Genomic DNA, 13,534 nt, shown 5'->3' with positions numbered 1-13,534 from the left:
CTGGGGCCTTAGAAATATCCTTGGCTGCCCATAACCCAGCTAATCAAAGTAGGAAGCCTCAGCATCTTCTCATCCCACAATATTCACAATAATTTGTCAGATATTTGTTCTCACAAAAGAATGTGTTTTGTTCCAGAATATGACAGCATACAGGAGTGTAGGAATGCCTTTTATTTCAGAACACCAGTTCTATAGAGTAGTTACTTGAGACTTGACTGGCAGTCTCTGTGGAATGGGTGCAGCTAGATCACTCTTGGGGAAAATAGGGCCAAAAAGGGCTGGCCTGTCCATCAGGTCAACTGAAGTGATTGCTTCAGGCAGGAGGTGGGGAGGGGGAGTCCACCTATTCACTGCCACAGTTTCTCATTCTCCTTCCACTCCCTGGGTTGGAAAAGGACGAGGGGGACAGAATGGTTGGTAACCTTCAGTCTCGAAAGACTATGGTATAAGCCTACAGCACCCAGTATTCCCAGGCGGTCTCCCATCCAAGTACTAACCAGGCCTGACCCTGCTTAGCTTCCGAGATCAGACAAGATCGGGCACGTGCAAGGTAACAGTTGCTGGGGGACAGAGAAGAAGAGGAAATGTGGAGGGGAGGAGAGTGCCCTGCTATTATACAGTGGGAGGTGCAGACTAGCACATCACTGAATAAGGAGGGCAGCATTTGGCATGATGCCTCGGGCATCAGGAGGCATTGGGCCAGCAGTATAAGACCCTAAAAACAGTTCTCCTGATACTGATCTGGCAGCAGTCCCTCCCCTCCCCCAATCTCCCTACCCACATCTGAGCTAGGATAGCAGGAGTTAATTCAGGAATTCTAAATAGGAGAATTGGTGGTAAACTTTTTAAATTAATAAGAGATTAAATTAATACATTAATTAAATAAAGGTTCATGAGCATCTGAAGTACCTTCCCATGGAGGATGCTGCCTGCAACAGCTTTGCGTGAGTTCACTGCTCTGGCCTTGCCCCATTCCAGTCCCCATCTAATCAGGTCATTTTGCCTGATGCAGCACCTACTTCCCCAGAAGAGGCTGCCTATTGCACCTCTGCAGGAGTCATACTGGTCCTGCTTACTTCCAATCAGTACTGGCATTCCCAGTACGACTTATGCAGAAAGATGGGGAGTATGTTTCTCTGAGGGTGGGGAATTCTTACTCTTAACACTTTCTTTATGTGATATCTCAGTGTTAACAGAGAGGTCCACATGACAACTCCAACCATAATAATATAGATCTCATAATTTGGCAACAGTTGAAGAATAAGGATCCTTTAATTCTTTGGAAAACAAAAAACAAAACAAGAAAACTTCCCAACTTCTTCATCACATCAGATTCCCCCTCATAGCAGCCAACCTGGGTATTGTTTACTCAGATGGAACATGTTCAGAGAGCCAAAGAACGCTAAGGAAATTCATTAGGGTAGCTCCTTTGATGTCATGTGCATCCCAGAATCTGCATCACACTGCCACATCCGGGAGTGCAGTCTCTTGTTTATAACCTCTAATAAACAAAGCCATTTGAACATGAACACACACACACACACACACACACACACACACACTCTCTCTCTCTCTCTCTCTCTCTCTCTCTCTCACCACTTGTAACAAAAGTTATGCATTTTCCTCCACACGTTTCATGACTTATGGATTCATTTTGGACACTGTCGTTCTGTGCTGAACCACATGCTTTAAATTACAAAGCACACTAAGCAGAACACACCTTTTTCTGTGTTTATTTGAAAGACAGTATTTGAAAGCTTTTTCCTTTTCTGTCTTTTGCAAAAGACTATGAGATGTCTGTCCAATCCTCTCCCCCACCATGTTATACCATGCAGCCAAGCCTATGGAGCACATGCTGCATACTATTGGGGGGGGGGGGCGGCGAATACTACGGCCTGCAGGAGGTAAGTAAAAATATTTTGCTGGCGCAAGTCCAAAGAGAACCGGGGGCATGCAGAGCAGAAAAATAGGGGATTCGTTTCCAGCATACTTTACTGTCACCAGATCCAGCCTCCTGACACATCACCTCAGTTCCTTTCCCAACATTCCCTGTTACTTCCGACCCACAGCCTGCCCTCGCCACCAGTTTACTGGTGCCTGCGGAGCTCCCTAGAGCCATTGCTATGCGTGCTGCTCTTCTCACCCTTTGCAGCAGCCTGGCAGCAAGAGAAAGTGGCCATAAAGTTCAAGCTGCCATAAAGTACTACAGAATGCAGAATTGTGCTGCCACTTCTGGCAGTGCAAGGCCCAACAGGATTGGGGCCCAAGTACATTAGATGTACACCTAAAATGTTGTGATTGTACATCCGTATATGTAATCTGAAAAGTGTTGATGTAAAATGTATAGCATCAGACAAAATCATGGGGCCTGGATCTTCCCTAGTGGCAAAGAGTCTAAGCTGTGAACTATAAAGCCCCTGGTTCCAATCTCACGTCTGCCACTCACTAAGTGGACTTAAGGAAATCATTCCCCCTCTCAGCCCCCAACCACATGGAGATAATATTTACTTTACAGCAGTGATTCCAATCTCAAACTGTGAGTCATGACTCCTTGGGCAGCCAAGGAAACCAGCCAGGGGAACAGTGGAATCCTTGTGAAAAAAAACCGCATCCTATACAATGTATAGGATTGTAGCCCTAATGAGGAGCTGTGGCCAATGGCACAGTAGGTCAAGACAGCCACCAGTCAAAAAAATTTGGGTACCATTGCCTTACAGGGTTGGTGTACGGATTACAGCAATATAATACACGTGAATCCCTTTGAACACTCAAACGTGCTATACAAATGCTACCTATGTTGAGGGTGATGATTGCTATATGGAACCTCCAGTGTCTGTGAGAATAAGCCACAGAATATCAGCTGCTGGGAAGCAAGCCCTGTTTTGATTGGCCATTGTGGGTAACAGAATGCTGGACCACTGATCTGATCCAGCAGGACTTCCCTTATGTTCTTAACATGGAATGACCAACAGATATTTGAAAAAACATTCTCCTTATTGGTAAAAGCATCAGAAACTAGTCTCAGCTGTGATGACCTGTTGAGGAAACATATTTAGCAGCAACAGTGTGAAGCAGTAAATACAATAGTGTTTTACTGTATGGTACAGTAAAGACTATTCTGATGGGCTATTAAGGAAGCACAATCAATAAGCAGATTATTCAGAGCTCTAAGAAGAGAAGTGTATTTTTCAAGGCGCACTAGAACAGAATGAAAATGCTTTGAACTTGTTCAAATTTAAAAATATGACTGCTAACTGGGCAGTTATACCTTTCAAAGTGCTGACTCTTTTATATTTAGCAGGGGGAAAAACAACTGACCTTAATCTACCCAGTACAGTATACTGTCTACTGTCTCTGTCAAGTTTCCTCTCTGCAAGTATAGTGTTCTCTCTCTCTCTCTCTCTCTCTCTGTGTGTGTGTTTTAATTGTGAGCCTTTTCGGGTTGGGAACCACCTTATTTTACTAAATAAACTGCTTTGAGATCTTGTTGAACAGTGCTATATAATAAATGTAGATGTTTATAATTTATACATTTATAATTTTAAATCTATAATAAATTAGAGATCCCCCCACTTGATCTAAACACAGAAACAGTGAATTGAGCTACTTCAGGCTGATTTCTGAAGAAACACCAAGAAGTTGTTTCTTCAGAAAATACATGCAAGAATAATTTGTGCTTTCATGAAAAATATCAATTCCACATGTAAATACTCACCATTGTTTAAATTATGAAACATGTGACTGGGGGATGAATGCCAGAGAGCAGTGAAGGAAACCAGTAAATATAAAGAATGTACAAAATGCATAAATCACTTCAAAGGGTTCCACCAAATTGTCACTTCCAAACAAATATTTTAACAACAATGTGCTCCACCCTCTTTCTGCAAATATCATGATCTCTAGATTTTGGTTCCTTATTTTCTCCTATGGTGGGTAGTGGCAGGGAACTCTCTTTCATCACACATTTCACTGTTGGGTGGTATGTGGTATTCATAACTTTATGAAGCCAACCCAAAAAGATGAGCTACTGAAATGATACATAATCTCTCTCTTGAGATGAAGGATTCTATACATTATCCCCAAGAAAACAGATTACCTATTTATTTATTTATTTATTTATTTATCCTAGTTCAGCTATCCAAACTGTTTGCTGTGTGCAAGGTTCACTATGGCCCTTAGAATGATTCGCTTATTGTATAGATCCCATTTTGTGTGATATGATTATAATGTGTGGAAAATCTTGTGGGGGGGGGGGAAGCAGAGGCACTGGATAAACTGTTGGACAGCAGGAACAAAGTGGCCAAGAAGTCAAAGACTTTCCTACCCTTCCCCAGTCTAGATAATGAACTTGACATAAAACAGCTCCTGCTTTAAGCAGATAATATTAATGGGCAAGGGCACAGAAGAACTTGCAAGTTTGTTTGCACTTACTATACATCACTGAAATACCCTGGCTATTATGGTTCACAGCGATTTGTAAGTGCATGCATGAAAATAATAACCTTTTTGTCTGTAGCACATTCTAAGATGAGTGCTGTGAAGAACTTTTGTTTTTGGAACATCTGTTATTTGATTAAGGGCACAATCCAAGCCCTGAAATGGGCTAGCGCAGGCCCAATGGTGTTGCAAAAGTGCCGACTGAGCAGGGAGGTTGGTCAGGAGTGGGAAGGAGGCGTTTCGGGGTGGGAGAGCAGGGGTGGGGCCAGGATCCAGCACTTGTGCCAGATCCTAATCCTGGTCCCAGGTGGCCTGGAGCAGCTCTGGACTGCTTGGATTTGTGCTACCTCTTGAGGCGATGCAGATCCAAGTATCTTCATTCCTCTTGATTCTCCTTACCCTGGCTGAGTTACAACTGGCCCCAATTCTGCTCTAGATATGGGGCAGGCTTCCTTGTGCCAGTGCAGGATAGGATTGGGCTGTAAAGCTTCCTCTCCTTTTTCAAGAACAAAAAAGCAATATTCATATGGTAGCAATGGTAACTGAATCACATTTCTGGTTTCTGATTAAGTACCTAAGAAGAGCCCTGCTGGATCAGGCCATAGGCCCATCTAGTCCAGCTACCTGTATCTCAGAGTGACACAGTGAGGCATCCCACGAAATGCCTCAGGGAGCACACAAGTCAACTTGAGAGCTGCACCCTGGTGCCCTCTCTTGCAAGTTTAGCGAACTCAGATTTGGGGTTCCTGTTAGAATTTTTGTGCTTATTTATGTGGGTGCAGAGATTCTCTAGCAGATGATATGAGCTACCTTGGCCTTCCTGCTCACAGATGTTGCCTTTTTATTTTGAAACATGTTTTTCTGTTATCCCAAGGAAAATAATTCATAACATTTTGCCATAAATTGTGCTAGTGAATTTCTGATTGGAATAATTTGAAATAAGAAACCCAACACAGGATTTTTACTGTATCTTTCCTGTTGGACCAAGAGAGAAAAGCCACTTGTCTTCACCTGTTTGAAGTCTGAGCACAGTATCAAAGTTTCCTCTCTGCAAGTCTGATAGGTTCTTTGTCATATTCACTCAAAGGTATTTCCAGGTTTCAGCTTTTGCAACATTACACTGTCTTCATGTAGCCATCTGGCTTTTCTCAGAGATCTTTATGGCTTCCCATATTATAGCCTGAAGGGTTTCTGGTTTGGTGTTAATTTAAAAATATTATTTAATTTCTGATATTTTTTTTTGGGGGGGGGGATTTTGCATCAACTGATAGTTCATGCTTCAAGCAGAGGGCTTCAGAATTCCAAACGTAAGCTTATTATTGAGCATTAAGCAAGCTTGGTCTGAAAAAAGAGCTTCACTTGTTTCTGTAGCCTAGTTCCCCACTGGGAAGGAAGTCTGCTCTGCTGCAAACATCATGGAGGGCACAGTCATATGCTCGCCCCTTCTTTTTGTTCCTGTTAAACCTCGTAAGCTGATCCTCTGCAAATCCAAAACTACATTCTGCATTCCCAAACTGCACCACTCCTCCTCGGCTGCTTGTTTCCATTAGAACACTCAATTTTAGAGTTGCCATACTTGCTAGATACCTGGCAGCTGCCCAAATGCTGGGCATACCATCCAGTGCCTATTTAGCGCAATTGTGGCCCAATTTAGAATTTTCTTCTTTTAAGTAAGTCTGTTTCTCTCTATTCTGTTGTAGCAATATAAAGGGAAAAGGTCAAGGCAGTATTCTTCCCAAAGATCCTGTGAAAAGTATGCCTGTTCCTGCCTTCCGGTGTTCCAGTCAATGAGAGGAAGCCACTATTATTATTATTATTATTATTATTATTATTATTAACAACTTTATTTATATCCCACCTTTCTCCCCGCAGGGACCCAAGGCGGCTTACAACAACAGTTAAAAACATTAATTAAAAACATATTTGCAAAACACATCTTACAGTTATTAATAATAATAATAATAATAATTATTATTATTATTATTATTATTATTGACTTGTAAGAGAATCAGTGATAATGTGTTTTATTTCCCTGTGCTTCATGTACTGACCAAGGAAAAAGAAAAAGGCAGATTTAGGGTCCAATCCAGATCTGTGCACGCAGGCTTACTGCAGGTGCACACTGTCACAAATGTGCCATAAGTTACGTTTGCGAGGCTTACCACGGGCCCAGCACTGGGGCCAGCTCCAGCGTGAGCCTGCACTTGGCCAGCTCTAGCACTGGGCTCACGGTCCACCACCTGGTGCTCCTTCCAAACACTGGGTGGCGGAGAGGCAAGACGGGGCGGGGGGAGGCTGGGAGGAGGCAAGACGGGGCAGGCGGATAGTGGGGAAATGCATGGCAGGGGAGGGAGTGGGGCAGGAGGGGTGGCGGGATTGGCAGAACTCAGCTACTTCCCTTACTTGGAGGAAGGGGACGAATGAGCTTCCAGCAGCTGCCCAGCACATTTAGGATGCCGTGGCAGCCAATCTGGTGCTACAGCAGCCCCGCATGCCAGATAGCTGAGGACTGGGCTGCCCCTCCCCTCCTTCTTAAAAAAGGAGGGGAATTTTTTTCTCGAGCATAAGCATTCCAACATTTTCCATATATTTCCTCCTATATTTTGATGTCCAGTCCCGTGTCTTTCTCCTTAGTGGTTTGAGAGGGGGCAGAGAAAGGAGGAAAACCAAAATAACCTGATAAATTGAAGGAGGGACAGAGACAAATGAAGGTTACAACAAAAGTAAGGGCCCAATCCTATCTGACTTTCCAGCAGGAATGCAGCCATGATGCAGCCCCAAGGTAAGGGAACAAATGTTCCTTTACCTTGAGGAGGTCTTGGTGACTGCCCACCACCTCAGGATGTAGTGCACGCCCTCCACTGGCATAGCTGCATTGAAACTGCAAAGTTGGATAGGATTGGGCCCTTGGTCTCCCTGGGATCATGTGATTTGGGACTATCTAGGCTTTGATCTTGTGCTTTTTACAGTTATTATTATTAAGAATGTTTATATGCCACTTTTCAGCAGGAGTCATTCACAAAGCAGTTTCACAGTAAAATAAATCCACAAATGGTTCTGTTAGATATGCAGAAATCATCAAGTGAAGCTTTTAATGGCTAAGGTTGCTTCAAAAACAAAAGAACCTAGGTTGGACCCCAGTGGGTGACACTCAAGTGCGTCAAGGGAAAGTGCCCCAGAGGGTCAAGGGGCAGATCCCATGTCCCCAGGACAACAGTATTTATATACCGCTTTTCAACAAAAAGTTCACAAAGCGGTTTACAGAGAAAATCAAATATCTAATGGCTCCCTGTCCCAAAAGGGCTCACAATCTAAAAAGATGCAACACCAGCAGACAGCCACTAGAACAGACACTGCTGGGGTGAGGTGGGCCAGTTACTCTCCCCCTGCTAAATAAAAGAGGAGCACCCACTTGAAAAAGTGCCTCTTGACCAGTTAGCAGGGGTTATGTCCCCAGGAGGCAGATTCCAGTGGTAAAGTGTTGGTGTACCTTTCATTTTCTTCTAACCAAAGGTACTATTTAAAGGCTAATGGCCCAACTAATAATTATATTGGGACTAGGTGTAGTGGCATATGACAAAGATGCCTGGGGGGGGCAGCCCTGGATGCCAGGCTATAGCGGGGTATCTGAGAGGCTGTTGCAAGATGGCGGTGGCAGCAGGAGTTATCCTGGCTGCAGCCATGATTTGGTAAGTGCTAGCTGTAGCCACCCGCAAATGCCAACCGTTTGTCAAATGCTAAACTTTTGAGTGCTGTTCATTAAAAATGCTATATTTACACTATGCTACCATGACATCTTGTATTAATAACCCACCCAGAAATCGAGGCATACTTTATTTACTGACAGTAACCAGTGCCAGGGAACACACACACTAGCGGCTACAAAGTTTCTATTGTCTAACCTATTTGGAGGGCCAACATATAAAAAATGACAACTTCTTTTTTAATTATTAGTTTGAGTCTGGCCAATGAATCACAGGAAATGAATGTCTTGGCATGCATTTTGGTATTGTCAATCCTTTTCAGGATCTTGGTACGTAGGGTGTGAGAAATCATCAGACGCTGAGCCAGGATACATAAAATAATCAACTGTGAGACTCAGTGATTTCAATGGAAGATACTTCTAGTCCTGCGTAACTTTAGATCCCTTTGATTTCAATGAGAAAGAGCTTAACTCTGGCTAGACTGGCCTACAGAATTTGTCACAATGTTTAAAAAGACAGAAGTTACATACACTAGGATGTCTGACTCTCCGCAAAATGTGAGTTGTTCCAGGTTTTTTTTGTTTGTTTTTTTAAAAACAGGATATAATTTCTCAGTGAAAACACAGTGGTTCAGATGATAAAAGGTCAGCTGTTATTTTAAGGTTCAACCCAAACTGCACCCAAGTCAATTGCACCGGTCCAGACGTGTCGTGAAAGTGCCGTAAAGTGTTCCTGAGGGCAGGTGGGTGGGGAGCGGGAGGTAGGGCCAGGATCTGGTGCTTATGTTAGATCCTAACCCCGTTCCTGGGCGGCCCAGGGCAGTCCCAGGCTACTCGGATTTGTGCCATCTCCTGAGGCGGCACAGATCTGAGTAGCCCCATTGGGATTGCAGTGGCTCTCCCCAGGGTGAGGGGAAAAATTTCCCCTTGCCCCTGGCTAAGCCTCTGGCTGCCTGAAGCTTGCGCTGGATACAGTGCAGCCCACTGGCCTGCCTCTTTCAGCGCAAGTTAGGATTGGGTTGCCTATCTGTTTTTAAACAGAAGTATGTAGAAGGGCAAGAGAGACCCACGGAGAACCCTGGCAAAAGGACAGTATACAAAGTAAGGAGAATGACTTATGGCAGCTATTTTCTGCACAAGAGGCTCAGGAGCAGCTTGCTTATTGTTTCATCAAGCAAAGAAAAAGTCTGATGCTCTTTCCAATGACTAGCTACTAGTTACACTGTCCTTCACAGTATAATTGGGTATGCCTTCACATTTGGTTGTTTGGGATGACACAAGGGGTCACTGTAAAACTAGTTCGCTCTAAATGTTAGCTTGGGTAACAAAGAGTTAAATATTCAATACAATGTGCTTTGCTAAAAAAAGAAGAAAAGAAGCATTTTATGGCAATCAAGTGTTTGCTTAAAGTAGTATGGCAGACATCTGGCTTTATTTCTAGCCACCATTTATTCCCACTGGCACAATTAATAAAAGCTAATCATAAATCACAGGAAGATCATTAAATCCACTGGCTCACACTGTTATATAGATGCCAAATGCATGTTGCACATAAATACCTTAGTATGTGTGTGTGCTGACTTGAAGATTTAAGTAATCCCCTGAGCTTGGTTTTCATCCTGATCCTATGTGATCAGCAAAAGAGAAGTAGAATCTGTAACTGAAATCCTTTCTGGTGCTGTAGAATCAGGGAAAGCGCACATAGGGCACAATCCTAACCAACTTTCCAGCACTGGCATAGCTGTTCCAATGGGGTATGTGCTGCATCCTGCAGTTGGGGGGCAGTCACAGAGGCTTCCTCAAGGTAAGGCAATGTTTGTACCCTTACCTTGGAGTGGCATTGCCCTTACCTTGGTGCTGGAAAGTTAGTTGGGATTGCACCCATAGTGATTTAACCCTTTCATGATGTTAAGTAACACTATCCTAAAAGAACAAATCATAAGCCGATTAAGGGCCCAATCCTATGGGCCTTCAGTGCTGGTGCTAAGCACATTTACGGCACCATCGGAGGAGGGAGCAACAGTACCAGGCCAGCATGAGTCGCTGCTGGGCACATCACCAGAAGGATGCCATCCAGAGCAAGATAAGAGCTTTGGGCGACGGTGCAGACTTTGGGGGTGGGGGAGGCATTCCAGATTGGAGGGGGTGGGGAGGGGATATGAACTGGCCCAGGATGGGGGTGGGACCCATGGAGCCCTGCTTCACTGGATCCTACCCTGCATGTTAGGCTGAAAAGCCTGACACAGAGGTTCTTTCATCTAAACCGGCAAAATAGCTGGTTCAGATGTGAGAAGCCCCATAGCAGAACCAGGGGCTTTCCGTGGGAGAAGGGGACAAAAGTCCCCTTCCCCAAAGAGACATCTGGCGTTCTCTGCAGGGCTGCAGGTACAGTGGTTGCCATTTTGGCACCGCTGCACCCAGCAGCCTTGACAGAGGATTGGACTGTAAGCCAGCAATGGGAAATTGAAAGTGCTTTAGAACTACAACAGTGAAATAGATGAAGGTGAAGATACAGTTCATGATACAAGTTATAGGAACATATGCACATTCCATTAGAGGGGCATCGGTTATTCAGCACTATCATTCAAATTCTTTCAGTAGTGCCATTTTTCAATGAAGAAAAGGACGTCCACCAGCCATGCTTTGACTTCAGTGAGGAAAGCTGGCTCTAATTTATTCTTTAATCTGCCCATTAACTCAAGATCACAATTTTTCCCCCCTCAACATATGATCCCAAACATACTTCTGGATTCTGGATACATGGGTTTTCTTCTGGTTAAAACTCAAAGAAACCTAATAATCAGGGCAAAATCACACATTATTATTAAGCAAGTAGTTTGACACTGGAAGGACAAGGACCAGGGCCACAGTGTGCAGGAAGGAGATATTTAAATTTTTTTTTTGTCTTGGTCCAAATGCAAATGAGAGCTGCTATTAGCTCCAGAAGGAATGCTTCCATTGGTGCAAAAAGAAGCTTCCCTCTCAGGCTCATAGCAGCTTCAGGGTAAAATTTCCATTGGGATTGTGGATCTGTACCTTTGGGCCGCTCCAAGGTAGGACTGGTCGTATTTCCATGTAACTGACTTTTCGACAAGGAGTACCTTCTATCATGCCAACAGTGTATCATTTACATTGTGGCACAGCCATGGTGTTTCTAGAACAGCACTATTGGAACAGAATTCACAATACAGTACCTCTGTATCAAAAAGGAGACCTATGCCAGTTGTCACTCTTGCAATCCAGTAACCACGCCATGATTAAACAAGAAGATATGGCTACTGTAATCCTCTGCAAATGGTACAGAATCAAACTACTACATTCCCGTCTGGGTTAATGTGCATATTCCATTATGGCTATTTGTGCTGTGCAAGCTCCTCCACACCATGCGGAGAAGTGAATGTACAAAGTGTGGCGGGTTACATGCCTATATTTAATGGTGTGTTTATTATTGGGGCTCCAAAGAAAAGCCAGTGAGGACTTCTTTTTGCTGATGCTGTAATTATAAGTGTGATGTGAAAAAAGACACGTTCTTGGATTCTGTAACTGTAATCTTGAATGCATAGCAAATACAAAAACACCCCAACATGGCTGGGAAAAGGTAGCATATGAAGCTGACTACACAAAGTTTGACAGTGCAAGTATTCCAAAGGAAACTTTCAAAGGAGATCCCTCTTCACCAATCTTCATAGGGATATATCAAGACTGTCCCTACAGACGGTCAGGAAAGAGCACAACCTAACTTTCAGCAGTCTTTCAGTACCTCACATGGCAAAATTGCTAAAAAAAAATGCATTTATTTTTCTTGAGATAAAGCATTCCAAATCCTCTCAGCCATTCTTCATAGCATGCAATGGACATTGAGATGCCATGAACTCACCGTGTCACCTTTCGTTTGTGTGCTCTCCACCACTGAACAACTGACCAGTGCAGGCTCACTACAGTGCTATCACAAAAAGTTGTCGTATTTTTAAAACCCCTGAAGTTAGCACAGGTTATTTATGGACAGCTTTGGGGTTAGAGAGAAAAACCATCTCTTTTCTACATTTAACATTGGGAAATGCTCCAGGGTTTGAGGAAAACATTTTCATTAAAATGTTTGATGTCATAAAAGTGCTCCAGAGCAGTTAGATTGCTTCAGTCAACATTTCAGAACTGCTTCGGGACTGTAGTAAGGATTCAATGAAATCTCTCTAAGTTTTAATGTTTCCAGTTGGAGAATTAAAAAGAAATATGTAAAAGAGCTTTCATACAAAACCAGTATATAGCAGCATTAAGCAATATCCTGCCTGTGCTGCCAAAAAGAAGAGAAACACAGTTATATTGGTGGTGCAAGCAAGAAAACAATGCTCTTGCACAGCAGTTTTCAAATTCTCTTGGAGAGCTTGAGCCACTCTAAGTCATTGCAGGACGGGGGGGCAGCGGGGGCAGGGGAAAGGCAGCATTGCGATCCCCAGGATTGCGTCGCTCCAGGGGCTGCAGGGACTTGGCTGCACTTTCCAGAGCCTCCTACAGCCTCCCGGGGGGGGGGGGTGCAGAGAGCCCTGGGTGACCTTCTGCAGGGCTCCCCAAAGCTCTGAAAGCGAAAGCTGAGCAATCGTGCCCCACCCCTGCTAACCTGCAAGTGAAGCGCAATCACTCCACTTTCACTTTCAAAGCTTTGGGGAGCCCTGCAGAAGGTTGTGCAGGGCTCCCTGCACCCCCCCTTCCCGGGAGGCTGCAGGAGGCTCTGGTAAGTACAGCCAAGCCCCTGCAGCCCCCTGAGCGGCGCAATCCTGGGGATCATGCCGCTGCCCCCTTTGCTGCCCCCACCCCTTAAGGGGAAAGAGGCCAGGGCCCTCAGGCTGGGGCATCGCAATGCCCTAGTTTGAAAACCCGCTCCTGCAGATACTGCTTACCTTGGTCTCACAACCCCACCCCATTCTCCCCAAACCATGCCCATTTAGCACTGACCCCTCCCATCTTTGGCTCTCCTGTTGTTCTTCAGTACATAGATAATTTAATTCAAATACAATACCATTTATTAACATTTCAAACTGGAGGGAAAACAATGCCTTGCCTTGCTTGTACAATGGAGAAAATAGTGTCCACTGCTAGAGTTCACAAAGTGTCCACAATAGAGTCCACAAAGAAAAGGATGCCCAGATCAAGTCTCAATGGCTGCCAGGTCCCGCCCTAGGATCTGCTTTCAATACCAGAAGGAATGTGTGAAGGACCTCTAAGTATGTGCAAAATCTGAGTGCTTGATAGTAAAGAACATTCTTTGAACCTGTCTCAACAGGCACACAACAACAGGGTGAATATGCAAATCTAGTTATGCTTAAACACTGCCCAACAATGCTTCCCATCTATGTCGAATGTTCAGTATAGTGACATCAGAGAGCAGGAAGAGGCTTT

The 13,534-nt window shown here is 44.2% G+C and overlaps 1 protein-coding gene and 1 pseudogene across 6 annotated transcripts in view; both read right to left on the bottom strand.

The window, feature by feature from the left end:
- MYO3B (myosin IIIB) overlaps positions 1 to 13,534 on the bottom strand; it is a 309,268-nt gene that overhangs the window by 52,101 nt on the left and 243,633 nt on the right. The window lies entirely within an intron of this gene.
- LOC136637450 (5S ribosomal RNA) lies at positions 449 to 565 on the bottom strand (annotated as a pseudogene).

The sequence above is a fragment of the Tiliqua scincoides genome, chromosome 1 (assembly GCF_035046505.1).
Source record: "Tiliqua scincoides isolate rTilSci1 chromosome 1, rTilSci1.hap2, whole genome shotgun sequence".
NCBI lineage: Eukaryota > Metazoa > Chordata > Lepidosauria > Squamata > Scincidae > Tiliqua > Tiliqua scincoides.
The sequence above is the reverse complement of the archived record's forward strand: the minus strand, read 5'-3'. Positions and strand labels throughout refer to the sequence as shown.